Source organism: Sus scrofa, chromosome 14, assembly GCF_000003025.6.
Source record: "Sus scrofa isolate TJ Tabasco breed Duroc chromosome 14, Sscrofa11.1, whole genome shotgun sequence".
NCBI classification, from domain to species: domain Eukaryota; kingdom Metazoa; phylum Chordata; class Mammalia; order Artiodactyla; family Suidae; genus Sus; species Sus scrofa.
Genome location: NC_010456.5, coordinates 92,052,878 through 92,068,397, shown reverse-complemented (window position 1 = coordinate 92,068,397; position 15,520 = coordinate 92,052,878). Strand labels below are relative to the sequence as shown.

The 15,520-nt window shown below is 38.2% G+C and overlaps 1 pseudogene; it reads left to right on the top strand.

The window, feature by feature from the left end:
* LOC102167823 overlaps positions 1-15,520 on the top strand; it is a 196,995-nt pseudogene that overhangs the window by 121,429 nt on the left and 60,046 nt on the right.

Here is a 15,520-nt window from a genome sequence, read left to right as displayed (position 1 = left end):
CCCTTCTATACCTGGTCCTTCCTCTCAGGCACAAACACATCTACTCCGAGACATCACTTGAAAAATTCGAGTTATATCCAATTTCTAGTAATTACAGCTGTAAATTTTCATGTCCATGACTTTATATGGACATATGTTTTCATTTTTCTTGACCAAATATGTAGGAGTGGAATTTTTGGCTCATGTGGTAGTTGTACATTTAACTTTTAAAGAAATTGTCAAAGTGTTTTCCAAAGTAGTTGTGCTATTCCACATTCTTACCAGCAGTGTATGAGGGTTCCACTTGTTTCACAGCCTTGTCAAAACTTAGTATTTGTTTGGTATCTTTTCAATGTAAATTTAAAAACTTTAGCCATTTTACTGCTTTGGAGTAGTATCTCATTGGGGTTTTAGTTTGCATTTCCATGATTAAAAATGAGTACCTTTTCATTTGCTTATTAAACATTTGTATATCTTCTTTGATGGAGTATCTATTCAAATATTTTGTCCATTTAAAAACTGGATTGTTTTTCTTATTTAGTTGGGAATTTTTTTCTCTTTGGATTTTAATTAATTAATTAATTAATTAATTAATTTCTTTTGTCTTTTTAGGGCTACACCCGCAGCATATGGAGATTTCCAGGCTAGGGATTGAATTGGAGCTGTAGCTGCCGGCCTGCACCACAGCTACAGCAACACTAGATCTGAGCCACATCTGCAACCTACACCACAGCTCATGGCTACACTGGATCCTTAACCCACTGAGTGAGGCCAGGTATCGAACTGGAAACCTCATGGTTCCTAGTTGGATTCGTTTCTGCTGCACCATGATGGGAACTCCTGAATTTTATTTTTATTTTTTTTCATTTTTTGGAAGTTTTATTGAAATATAGTTGATTTACAATGTTGTGATAGTTTCTGTTGTACAACAAAGTGATTCAGTTATACGTATACACACATCTGTTCTTTTTCAGATTCTTGTCCCATATAGATTATCACAGAATATTGGGTAGAGTTCCCTGTGCTATATAGCAGGTCCCCACAGGCCAATCATTCCAAATACCGGTTGCATATGCCAACCCCAAACCCCTAATCCATCCCTTCCCCTACCTGTCCCCTTTGGCAACTAGAAGTTTGTTTTCAAAGTTTGTGAGTCTGTTTCAGTCCTGCAAATATGTTCATTTGTATCTGTTTTTATTTTTTTATTTTTTTAAAAATTTATTTATTTTTTGTCTTTTTGCCATTTCTTGGGCTGCTCCCATGGCATATGGAGGTTCCCAGGCTAGGGGTCGAATCGGAGCTGTAGCTGCCGGCCTATGCCAGAGCCACAGCAACGTGGGATCCGAGCCACATCTGCAACCTACACCACAGGTCACGGCAACGCCGGATCGTTAACCCACTGAGCAAGGGCAGGGACCGAACCCGCAACCTCATGGTTCCTAGTCGGATTCGTTAACCACTGCGTCACGACGGGAACTCCTGATGTTCATCTTTCTTTGTCTGACTTATTTCACCTAGTATGGTTATCTCTAGGTTGATCCATGTTGCTACAAATGACATTATTACATCCTTTTTTTTATGGATGAGTAAAATACCCTTATATATATGTACCATATCTTCTTATCCATTCCTCTGTCAGTGGACGTTAGGTTGCTTCAGTATCTTCGCTATTATAAATAGTGCTGTAATGAACGTTGGGGTGTATGTGTCTTTTCAGATTATGCTTTTCTCCAGGTAGACGCTCAGGAGTGGGGTTGCTGGATCTTATGGTAGTTCTATTTTTAGTTTTTTGAGGGACTGCTGTACTGTTTTCCATAGTGGCTACACCAATTTACATTCCCACCAACATTGTAGGGGGATTCCCTTTTCTCCTCACCCTCTCCAGCATTTACTGTTTGTAGCCTTTTTGAGGACAGCCAGTCTGACTGGTGTAAGGTGATATCTCATTGTAGTTTTTTTTTTTTTTTTTGGTCTTTTTGGTTTTTTCTAGGGCCGCTCCCATGGCATACGGAGGTTCCCAGGCTAAAGATGAAATCAGAGCTGCAGCCACCAGCCAATGCCACAGCCACAGCAACGCAGGATCTGAGCTGCGTCTGCAATCTACACCACAGCTCATGGCAATGCAGGATCCTTAACCCACTAAGCAAGGCCAGGGATCCAACCCGCAACCTCATGGTTCCTAGTCAGATTCGTTAACCACTGAGCCACGAGGGGAACTCCTCATTGTAGCTTTAATTTGCATTTATCTAATAATTAGGGATGTTGAGCATTTTTCCTTTTTTTTTTTTTGGCCATCTGTCTTCTTTGGGCAAATACCTGTTTAGATTTTCTGCTCATGTTTTGATTGAGTTGTTTTGTTTTTTTGATACTGAGCTCCATGAACTCTTTGTATATTTTGGTGATTAATCCTTTGTTGGTCAATTCCTTGCAAATATTTTCTCCCATTCTGTGGGTTGTCTTTTTGTTTTGTTTATAGTTTCCTTTTCTGTGCAAAAACTTTTAAGTTTAATTGGTCCCATTTGTTTATTTTTGTATTTTCATTACTATAGGTGGTGGGTCTGAAAAGATATTGCTGCAGTTTGTGTCAGGGAGTGTTATGTCTATGTTTTCAACTAAGAATTTTATGGTATCCAGTCTTACGTTTAGGTCTTTAATCCATTTTCAGTTTATGTTTGTGCGTGGTGTTAGATAATGTTCTAATTTCATTCTTTTATATGTAGCTGTTCAGTTTTCTCAGCAACTTTTATTGAAGAGACGGTCTTTTCTCCACTGTATATTATTTTGTTCTTTGTCATAGATTAATTGACCACAGCTGTGTGGCTTTCTATCCTGTTCCACTGATCTCTATTTTTGTGCCAGTACCATACTGTTTTGATGACTGTAGATTTGTAGTATAGCCAAAATCAGGGAGCTTGATTCTTCCAGCTCTGCTTTTCTTCCTCAGGATTGCTTTGGCTATTTGGGGGTCTTTTGTGTTTCCATGCAAATTTAATGTTTTTTGTTCTAGTTTTGTGAAAAATGTTATTAGTAATTTGATAGGGTTGCATTGACTCTGTAGATTTCCTTGGGTTGTATAATCATTTTGACAATATTGATTCTTCCAATCCAAGAACATAGTATATCTCTCCATCTGTTTGTTTCATCTTTGATTTCTTTCATTAGCATCTTATACTTTTCAGAGTACAGGTCTTTTGCTTCCTTAGGTAGGTTTATTCCTAATATCTTATTTTATTTTTTTTGGTTGTAATTTTAGATGGGATTATTTCCTTAATTTCTCTTTCTGATCTTTCGTTGTTAGGTTATAGAAATACAAGTGATTTCTGCATATTAATTTTGTATCCTGCAACTTTATCAAATTCATTGATGAGCTCTAATAGTTTTCTGATAGCCTTTTTTCCACTGATAACATTTTTAGGATTTTCTGTGTATAGTAACATGTCATTTACAAACAGCAACAGTTTTTCTTCTTTTCCAATTTGGATTCCTTTTGTTTCTTTTTCTTCTCTGATTGCCAGCTAGGACTCCTAAAGCTATATTGAATAAAGTGGTGAAAGTGGACATCCTTGTCTTGTTCCTGATCTTAGTGGAAATTATTTCAGCTTCTCACTGTTCAGAATGATGTTAACTGTGGGTTTGTCATATATAGCATTTGTTTTGTTGAGGTACATTTCCTCTAAGCCCACTTTCTGGAGGTTTTTTTTTTTTTTAATCAGAAATGGGTGTTGGATTTTGTCAAAAGCTTTTTTCTGCATCGATTAAGATGATCATTTAGTTTTTATTCTTCATTTTGTTAATATGAGGTATCATACTGATTGACTTGCATATTGAAAAATCCTTGCATCAGTGGGATAAATCCCACTTGATCATGGTGTAAGATCCTTGTGATGTATTATTGGATTCAATTTTCTAGTATTTTGCTGAGGATTTTTGCATCTATATTCATAGTGATATTGGCCTATAATTTTCTTTTTTTTGTGGTATCTTTGATTTTTGTATCAGGGTGAAAGTGGCTTCATAGAATGAGTTTGGAAGTGTTCCTTCCTCTGCATTTTTTTTTGAATAATTTCAGAAGGATAGGTATTAACTCTTCTATCAGTGAAGAGTCATCCAGTCCTGGACTTTTGTTTTTTGGAAGTTTTAAAATCACATTTTCAGTTTCAGTACTTGTGATTGATCTGTTCATCTTTTCTATTTCTTCCTGGCTCAGTCTTGGAAGATTGTAGCTTTCTAAGAATATGTCCATTTTCTTCTAGGTTGTCCATTTTATTGGCACATAGTTGGTTGTAGTAGTCCTTTATGATCTGTTGTATTTCTGTGATGTCTGTTGTAACTTCTCCTTTTTCATTTATAATTTTATTGATTTGAACCCTCTTCCTTTTTTTTTTTCTTAATGAATCTGGCTAAGGGTTTAACCTTTATAATTTCTTTCCTTCTACTAACTTGGGTTTGGTTTGTTTTTCTATCTCTAGTTGCTTTAGGTTCAAGGTTAGGCTCTTTATTTGAGATTTTTCTTGTTTCCTGAGTAAGCTTGTATTGTTATAAACTTCTCTCTTAGAACTGCTTTTGCTGCATCCCATAGGTTTTGGGTCATTGAGTTTTCACTTTCATTTGTCTCTAGGTATTGTTTGATTTCTTCCGTGTTTAGTCTCCACAATAGTCTTAGAGTGTTGTAGTTGGAAAAGATGCTTGATACGATTTCAATTTTCTTAAAATTACTGAGGCTTGATTTGCAGCCCAGCATGTGATCTGTCCTGAAGAATGTTCCGTGTGCACTTGAGAAGAATGTGTATTCTGCTTCTTTCAGATGGAATGTTCTTTAAATATCAATTAAGTCCATCTGGTCTAATGTGTCATTTAAGGCCTTTATTTCCTTATTGATTTTCTGTCTGGCGGATCTATCCATTGCTGTAAGTAGGGTGTTAAAGTCTCCCACTATTGTTGTGTTATTGTTGATTTCTCCTTTTATGGATGTTAGCAGTTGCCTTATACATTGTGATGCTCATATGTTTGGTGCATATTATTTAAAGTTGTTATATTATGGAATTAGCTCTTTGTCAGATGTATGATTTGAGAATATTTTTTCTCAATTTATAGCCTAACTTTTTTTTTTTTTTTCTTTTTAGGGCCGCACCTGCAGCATATGAAAGTTCCCAGGTCAGGGATCGAAGTGGAGCTGCAACTGCTGGCCTACACCACAGCCACAGCAATTTGGAATCTGAGCCATGTCTGTGACTTACACCACAGCTCATGATAATGCTGGATCCTTAACCCACTAACGACGCCAGAGATCAAACCCACATCCTTATGGATATTAGTCAGAGTTGTAACCTGCTGAGTCACACGGGAACTCCCTCTAGCTTTTCATTGTCTTAGTGGTGTCTTTTGAGGAATAGAATGTTTTGATTTTGTTAGGTCCAGCTTATCAGTTTTTTTCTCTCTTTATGGTTAATCCTTTTTGTGATCTAAAAAACCTTTACCTGCTCTTAGATTAGAAAGACCATCCCTGGAGTAACCATCGTGGTGCAGTGGTTAACGAATCCGACTAGGAACCATGAGGTTGCGGGTTCGGTCCCTGCCCTTGCTCAGTGGGTTAACGATCCAGTGTTGCCGTGAGCTGTGGTGTAGGTCGCAGACTTGGCTCTGATCATGCATTGCTGTGGCACTGGCTAGGCCGGCAGCTACAGCTCCGATTCGACCCCTAGCCTGGGAACCTCCATATGCCGCGGGAGCAGCCAAAGAAATGGCAAAAAGACAACAACAACAAAAAAAAAAAAAAAAAGAAAAAAGAAAAAAGACCATCCCCATTCCTTCTTATATTCCTGCTACTCATATTTTCGCTCTCAACCTGATACTCTAACTTCTGTCACCAAGTTGACCAGCAATAATAATCCATTCTGTTTTCTTCTTACTTGACCTGCCAGCAGCATCTGACATGTCTTCCCTGTCATTCTGTCTTCTTCTGGCTCTCTAGACATCACATTCTCATGACTCTTCCTCCTGCTTCCCTTACTCCTTCTCAGTATTTATTACTAGTCTCTCCTTTCCTCTTTGCTTTCTTAATATCAAAGTGCCCCAAGGTTCATTCCTTGGTTTCTTTATTTGTCCATCTTTTCCATATTCCAGCCATATAACTTGGAGCCAGACTTCACTCCTCTGTCTCATATCCTTTATCCATTCAGACATAAAACACCCTGGGTTCTATCTTAACACTTTGCCCAGAGTCCAGTCCTCTCTCACCATTTCCACTGCTCTCCTCCTGGCTTGCTTGAATATGCATCATCTTTTCCTAAATTACTGAAGGAACCTGCTAAAGGTCTTCCTGCCTCCACTCTTGTTCCTCTGTAGCTATTGTCAACACAGTAGCCAGAGTGACCCTTGAAATACAGTCATATCATGTCACTAAACACATCCAACCTTGTAGTGTTTCCTCATTTCATGGGAGTAAAAACCATGGTTCTTATGTAGACCAATAAAATACTCTTCTGTGGTTCTGTCTTGTCTCTGGCCTTATTTCTTTGCTCAACTCTGCTCCAGCTATACTAGCTTCATTGCTACTATTTCTTGACTATGCAAGAGCATTCCTACTTCAAGACATTAAAAAAATTGAGATATAATTCACATGATAAAATTCACACTTTTAAAGTGTACAGTTCAGTTGTTTTTAGTATATGCACAAGGTCATTCAGTCAGCTCCACTATCTAATTCTAGAACATTTTAATCACCTCAAAGAGACACCTATATCCATTGCCTCAGGACTTCCGAATTGGCTTTTCCCTCTGCCTTGATCGTCTTTCTTCCAGTTTGTCTTGTCCTCCACTCTCTCACCACCTTCAAATCTTTGCTCAAATATCACTTTACAAGGGGGCATCCCCTAACACCCTAATTAAATTTGTAACTTCTCCCACATTAAACATTTTCTTTCCATTGTACTCATCACTTTCTAACATACTATGGTATACTGTGTATAATTTATTGCATGTGTACCCCACCCATTCTATGGCAACAATGTAGATTTAATAAGTTCAGGAAAATTTCTGCTATTTTCTGATTTAATCTAAGCAGCTAGAACAGTGTCTTCCACATAGAAGAAGTTTATTAAATATTTGTTAAAGGAATAAATACACCAATGAAATAATAAATGATTATAAAACACATTTATCCATATAAGTGTAACCTTGCACCAACCTAGTCCTACCTGTGTTTTTTTTTTTTTAAATCACTAAACCCCAGCTAGGAGGGGCAATGTAGATATTTATTTGAAGTGGAAGTTCTTAGGGGAGATGGAGGAAGAAGTTACAGTAAATGTTAAGTCATAACATTTCTTAAATATCCTCTTTAAACCATTCAACTCTTTTACTAAATTGTTCTCTCTGAAGCAGCTGACAGGGAGAAGAATTCAGTGATTTTTCCTAATTTTTAAAAAAATTTCTACAAAGTCTCTCTCCTCCTTTTTGATGGCTCTCTGTGTCATGCCCTACACCACCCTTCTTCTGCCCACCCTATCCAGCAAAACAAAGGATTGACATTTCATTCCTTGACCAAGTCAGTGATATGCAGAGAGGTGACAGAGATTCAGTTACACTTGTATTTTGAGAATAACTGACTCTACCCTCAAGACCCCTTTACCTTGATGTGTCAGGCATTTATTCTGGGTGCTCAACTCACAACATTCTTAGGTTAAGTCCCCAACTCCTAAAAATGTGTGAATTTTCTTCTTGATTTTGAAAGCATAGCAGTGCATTAGGGAATTCTCTTCTGATCTTTGCCTTGTGAAAATAGAAACCCAGATATTTCTGGAGGTGAGAATACTGGAGGCTGAGAAGCAGTGGAACTATAATTAGAGACCCACAATTCCAAAGGTGGAGTCTCCCCAGTGGGAAAGCCTGAACCCCATCCTGGGATTCATTTCTTCTCATTCCTCTACATCCATCATGCTTCTTAGGGTGGAACTGTAGTCACAGTCATGAAACCACCTTTGACTTTACTGATGGCAGTTCAGGGAAATTGCTGATTTGGAGGTCAGTCTGCCATGATCAAGAGAAGGTCTGGGCAGGAGATCCTAAAACAGAGAGGGAAGGTGATAAAATACTCTGCTAGGAGGGTGACAGAGTTAGGGTAATGTCTCCTGTCATTTCTAAGCAGGCAGAAAGAGACCTTGGATAGTAGCCTCCACTAAGAAGATGGTGAATCTAGCAAGTGAATGTCCTCATGCTTCTCAATATCCCCTCTAATGTACAAAATATAGTAACCAGTGCAATGGGTGTTAGTTCCCATGCACTGTTATGTTTATTTATAGCTGTTTTTTTAAAATCACAAAAGTAGTATATGCTCACTGCAACAATAAAATACTGGAGTAATTTAAAAACTAAAAGGCTCCCAACATCTTTTAGAAACCAAGATTGAAGATATATTATGCATGTTGCCTGAAATATTCTTTTTTTCACTTCACATATATCATGGATACACACCTATGTGAGTGCATGTAGATCTCCCTCATTCGATTTAGTGGTTGCATAGTATATCACTGTGTGGGCTTCTTATGATGTATTTAATCATCTTTTTTTTGATAGACATTTAGGTTTTTCTTTCTTCTTTTCCTAGTTCAAACAGTGTTGCAGTGAACAGTCTTTTACACATATCTCCATGCACTAATGCTAGTGGTTCTGTAAGAAAAATCCTAGAAGAAAATGTTCTAGGTTTAATGGTACGTTTTTTTTTTTTTTTTTTTTAACTTTTTAGGGCTATACCCACAGCATATGGAAGTTCCCAGGCTAGAGGTTGAATCAGAACTGCAGCTGCTGGCCTACACCACAGCCACAGCAGTGCGGGATCTAAGCCCCATCTGCAACCTACACCACAGCTCAGAGCAGTGCTGGGTCCTCAACCCACTGGGCAAGGCTAGGGATCGAACCTACATCCTCATGGGCACTAGTCAGGTTTGCTTCTGTTGCGCCACAACAGGAACTCCCAAATGCTATGTATTTTTAAAAAATTAATAGATATTAACAAATTATTCTTCAGAATGTCACACGTTTGCACTCTAACAAGTACTGAATCATATTTTTTCCTGTAAATAAATCTATGACCGTTACTATTTCTTATTCTCTAGTGCTGTCAGAAGAAATACAAGGCAAACCATGCATATAATTTAAAACATTTTAGAAGCCACTAAGTAGTAAAAGGAAATGGGTGAGATCCGTTTTAATAATACCTGTTATTTAACCCAGTATACCAAAATATTGTAATTTTCACATATAATCAAATAAAAAAAATTATTGAAGAGTTATTTTGCAGTTTTGGCACTAAGTCTTTGAAATCCAGCGTGTGTGTGTGTGTGTGTGTGTGTGTGTGTTTTGTCTTTTTGCTATTTCTTGGGCCGCTCCCGCGGCATATGGAGGTTCCCAGGCTAGGGGTCGAATCGGAGCGGTAGCTGCTGGCCTACACCAGAGCCACAGCAACGCGGGATCCGAGCCACGTCTGCAACCTACACCACGGCTCACGGCAATGCCGGATCGTTAACCCACTGAGCAAGGGCAGGAACTGAACCTGCAACCTCATGGTTCCTAGTCGGATTCGTTAACCATTGCACCACGACGGGAACTCCCAATGTGTGTTTTACATGTAGGGCAGACCTCAGTTTGGATCACTTACATGTGGTAAGTGCCACCACATTGGACAGCAAAGCTCTAAACTTTCTTTGAGTCATTTGCCCATTTTTCCATGGGGTTAGTTTTCTTTGCTTATTGATTTCTAAGAACTTACAGTGTAGCTTAGCCCTGTGTTTGACATATGTATAGCAATTATTTTTTCCTCATCTTGACTTTCACTTTTGATCTTGTTTACCTTTAGGAAATATTGGTGGATCAACTGGTGAATGATTTCAATTTGTATGTAGACAGATTTAGTCTTTTTAGCTTCTTGTTTTGCTTTCGCATTCTAAAACCATCAAAATTGTGTTTATGCTTACTTTCATTTTTTTCCTTTAAACTATTTGCTTTTCCTAAATATTATTATCACTATTATCCTGAAGGATATAACATCACCTTTATTACTGACTAAGATCTAGTTGGAGGATGTAGCTTTAGGTCTGTTAGACAAGGGAGCATCTAATTCTGCAGTTTAGAATTTAGTATATTTTCCCACAAGTCTCAGGCAGAATTGCACTTGAAGGGGCTCCCCTAAACTTGAGTGAGCATCAAATCACCCAGGAGGGCTTGCGAAAACATGGACTGTTGGGCCTCAGCATGAGAATTTCTGATTGAGCAGGTGTGAGGTGCGGCCCTCACATTTGCATTTCTAACAAGTTCCCAAGTGATGCAGATGCTGCTGGTTTGGAGATCACACTTTGAAAACCATTGGCTCATGTCATAGAGGAACATGGATGAAATGTGTGCTTTCTGTGGGGAGCCTTACTCCCAAGATAGAAAAGGGCAGAGCTGAGCTGAACAGTTTGGGAAACCTCTTCCCAGATTTCCGTCTCCCATATGGTGAGAGTAAAGATGGAGCAAGACCTAGTCCTCTCATAGAAAAAGGAAACCTTGGGAATGGGGAAGAAAGTTTCCTTACACTGATTTTCCTCCTTTCTAAAATTATATGTGTCTCATGTTAGCAGTTCTGGATTGTGGGTGCACATTAGAACCGGGTTGGGAAACTCCAAAAATACCATATCTAGCTCTGCCCCTAGAGATTCTAATTCCTGGTCTCTCTGGATTGCAACATGCAGCCCAAGTTGAGAACCACAGCTTTTAACTTTGTGAGACCAAGCATCACCTGGTAGCTTGTTAAAAATGCATCTCTGTGGAAAGGTTCATTTGTGACATTTATTAGATTCCAGATATAAGTGAAATCATATGGTATTTGTCTTGCTCTTTCTGACTTATTTCACTTAGTACGAGAGTCTCTAGTTCCATCATGGACATGGAAAACAGACTTGTGGTTGCCAAGAGGCAGGGGGAGGGAGTGGGAGGGCCTGGGAATTTGGGGTTAATAGATGCAAACTATTGCCTTTGGAATGGATGAGCAATGGGATCCTGCTGTATATACTGGGAACTATGTCTCTTGTGATGGAGCATGAAAATGTGAGAAAAAAGAATGTATACATGTATGTGTGACTGAGTCAGCTTGCTGTACAGTAGAAAATTGACAGAACATTGTAAATCAGCTATACTGGAAAAAATAAAAATCATTATTAAAAAAAGTTAATCTCTGGTCACGTGTAGACCTACTGAATTGGAATCTGCATTGTGATCCACAGACCACACTTTGAATAGTTAGATGATATCAGACCTTTTTTTTTTTCTGTTAAATCTCTTGCCATTCATTTTATTGTTTTTTTGTTTCATTTTGTTTTGTTTTCATTTTTAGGGCCACACCTACAGCATATGGAAGTTCCCAGGCTAGGGGTTGAAGCTGAGCTATAGCTGCTGGCCTATGCCACAGCCACAGCAACGCAGGATCTGAGCCGTGTCTGCAGCCTACACCACACCTCATGGCAAGGCTGGATCCTTAACCCATTGAGTGAGGCCAGGGATCAAACCTGCATCCTCATGGATACTAGTCGGATTCGTTTCTGCTGCACCACAAAGGGAACTCATGTTACCAGACCTTTGACATTTGGGAGGATCAATCCAGCTTTAACGTTTTGCCGTGGGACTGACAGGTGTGGCCAGTCACTTCTTCTTCTGTGAATGGCTTATCCCCCTAACATTCAGTTTCTTGTGAACTCTTCTCTGTCTACACCCATTTCTTATTGTGGCGAAAGATACGTAGCATAAAATTGATCATTTAAAACCATTTTAAGTGTACAGTTCAGTAGCATTATGTACATTTACAATGTTGTATAACCATCACCAGTCTCTGTTTCCAGAGCTTTCTAAATATTAATTTAAGGAATGAAGTAAAAATCCACTTTAACATTACTAGCCACTTGTCTTAATGCAACTTACAGAACATACCATATTTTCTTCCATCATTTTAAGTGGAACTTTGTCATATATTAAATTCCTGTGTATATTTGGATCTATTTCTGAATTTTCAAACTTGTAAGTACTGTGGCTTTAGAATAAGTTTATTAGTTGAAGTATATGAAATCACCAATATTCAAGCAATTGAATATTGCAATTTTATGTGGTTCAACCTGATATCAGATAGGGTCAGTTCTATACATGCCCCTTTTTCTACTCCATCACTCTTTTTTAAATTTAATTTTGCTGGCTATTCTCATTTTAGTATCTTTTTTTGTCAGATTCTTTCTGTTATGGATTGGATTGTGTCACCACAAAGTTCATCTGTTGAAGCCCTAACTCTTATTGTGACTATATTTGGAGAAAGGGCCTTGAAGGAGATACTAAAAGTTAAATAAAGTCATAAGGGTAGGCTCCTATCCTTATAAGAAGAGAGAGAGACACTTGGAGTGCATGTGCCCAGAAGGAAGGCAAAGTGAGGATATAGCAGGGTGGCCATCAGAAAGCAGAGGAGAGAGGTCTCACAAGAAACCAGTCCTGCTGGTGCCCTGATTTTGCATTTCTCACAGTTCTCACCCCAGAACTGTGAGAAATGAATTTTTGACGTTTAAGCCACCTACTCTATGGTACTATGTTATGGCAGCCTGAGCAGACTAAAGCATTCCCCACCCCTAGTATTTTTATTTTAATTGAGATCATATGAATGTCTAGATCAATTTAAGGGAGGATTTAGATCTTAAAATGCTTAGTTTTCCTGTAAAAAGACACAGTTTTTCATTTAATCAAGTTTTCTTTCATGTTTCTCATTAAGAGTTTTGTGTATCAAAGATGTGCATATTTGTACATCTTATTGTAGATTTTTAAAATATTTTTTTTGTTTGTTTTTGGCTGCATCCATGGCCTATGGAAGTCCCCAAGCCAGGGGTTGAACCTGCTCCACAGCAGTGTCCCAGGCTGCTGCAGTGACAATGCCGAATCCTTAATCTGCTGCACCACAGGGGAACTCCATATTGTTGGTGTTATAATGGATTTTTTCTCCTACTCTGTTTTATTTGTTTAAAAAATTGTTTACATATATTTGTTTTAAAGAATGAGATAGTTCGAAGGTCTTGCACTTCTTTTAGCTGATTGTTTTGTATTTCTACAAAGCACACTGTATTTGTAGTTTTGGAATTTTCACTTGTAGATATTATCCATTGACTTTTTGATGTAGAGGCCTCTCGCCCTCTTTCTATTCCCCCTCTTGGATAAACTTGTATTTCCCTTCTAATCTCTTCCAAATGCAGTTATAGTACATTATCTTTGGATCAGTATCCAGTATCTATATTATTTTAACTATTATAAACATTATTTGCAACTGAGTCATTTTGTAAATTAAGATGAATTTATTTTCCTTCTTGAATTGTTTTTTTTCCCTGTAATTAATAATTGTGTTTTAAAAATTTTTATTGGAGTTCTCTTCATGACTCCAAAGTTAACAAACCCAACTAGGATTCATGAGGATGTGGGTTCGATCCTTGGCCTCGCTCAGCGGGTTAAAGATCCGGCATTGCTGTGAGCTGTGTTGTAGGTCACAGATGTGTCTTGGATTCTGCGTTGCTGTGGCTGTGGTGTAGGCTGGCAGGTGTAGCTCCAATTCGACCCCCAGCCTGGGAACTTCCATATGCCATGGGTGTGGTCCTAAAAAGCAAAAAAAAAAAAAAAAAAAAAAAGTTGTTTACTTTAAAAAGTATTTTATTGAAGTATAGTTGATTACTGTATTCTTTTTTTTTTTGGTCACTCTTGGAGCATGTGGAATTTAGATCCAAGCCACAACAGTGACAACACCAGATCCTCAACCTGCTAAGCCACCAGGGAACTCCTTTTATTTTTTATTGAAGAATACTTGATTTATAATGTTGTGTTAGATTCAGGCATATAGCAAAGTGATTCAGAAATATCTATTTTTTTTTTTGGTTTACTTAGTTTTTCTCTTTAATTACTAATACAACCCCACATCCTTCCTTAGATGTATATATCTCTTTCAATATGCTTCTACAAATTAGGAATTTTGTATGTGTAGTTTTCTCATCGGAGTGGTTCTTAAAGCCTGAGCTGCTCTGGTCTGGAGAGATGGCCTTCTCAGCCTGCTGACATCACCATCTTGAGATTCCCTCACCTTCCTCTGCTTTGAGTCTCCTGTATTGTGGATCTCACCTCTTCCTCTCATTTGGCTTACTGCCTCATTTGATAAAGCCCATCCTCTAGGAGCTTCCCGAAGAAGGTTGTGTGGGAGAGACATTGGAAATTCTTGGAAGCCTGGCAGCATGGTCATAGATGAAGAGGGACAGTGCACGATAGGGAAAAAATCCATTTAAAACATCAACTGTAATATATGACAAAGAAGGGGAGTGTGGGCTCTGCACCCCCCACTTCTCAGTGATGTGGACTGGAACATGTTCTTTGAATTCTGTGTGTCTCTCTTTCCTTTTCTATAAAATGGGAATTGTAATACTAACTGCCTCATAACTCCTGGCATGTAATAAGTGCTTTGTAAATATTGGCTATTATTCTCAACTGTGGTTGTGTGCACATAAATAAGAATGGGGCATAAATATGCTTATTAATGAACCGTCTTCATTGCAGAGTGACTTGGCTGGTGCATTTTGATGATCTTTCCTTTGGAGCTAGTCAGACTGGCCAAGAAGGCTCTATGACTTCCTGCATGGGGCCAGAAAGCCTGGCTGCCATAAGAAGGTAAGAGAGAAGAAGCTGGGTAAAGGAGAGGGTCTCAGCATTCAGTATATAAACTTTTACTTAATTTCCCTGTTTTCAGTGTGTTATACTCACCTTTAGCCCCATGTACTGTCTACTGGCCTTGACCTCTTGTGTTATCCTCTATAGAGCATAGACATTGTAACCTCTGCTGTGTGGAGGAGGAGCAGCTACGCAGTCACTTTTAGCAGGATATGAAGTCTGGTGGGGGGAGAGGGATTAACTTCTTTTGAAACAGACTTTCAGTCAATTCTCTTGTTTTTAGCCCATCATCACCTCACTTCACCATATTTTCTGCTGCTTTAATTCCTCAGTTTTGTGGAAATTTAATGATATAAATCAAGTGGCCTATTTCCTATCCCACTTCTGGCTTTAAAGTCAGTTTTGTCAGGTTTAGTAAATTAGCTACCATTTAGCATTAATCTCCAGCTGCTAATTTATCATTGTTTTTGTCTTTGATTTTCTTTGTCTTCCTGGGTTCATGATATCAAAAGAAACCTCACTTTTAGTGCTGTTGCATAGATATTTCAAGAGGGAATGTAGACAGGTGTTCAATTATCTACCTTTACTTTCTGTCTTCTAACTAGATGTAGTTGATATATATAGAATTCTAGTTTGTGTAACATTAATATGCCAATTCCAGCTTTTCTCTGTTTTTATCTGTTTGCTTTTTATATTTCACATACGAATGAAATCATATGGTATTTGTCTTTCTCTGACATACTTCACTTAGCATAATACCTTCTAGGACCATCCATATAATCATAAATGGCAAGCTTTCATTTTTATGACTGAGTGATTTTCCATTTGTACATGCATGTAT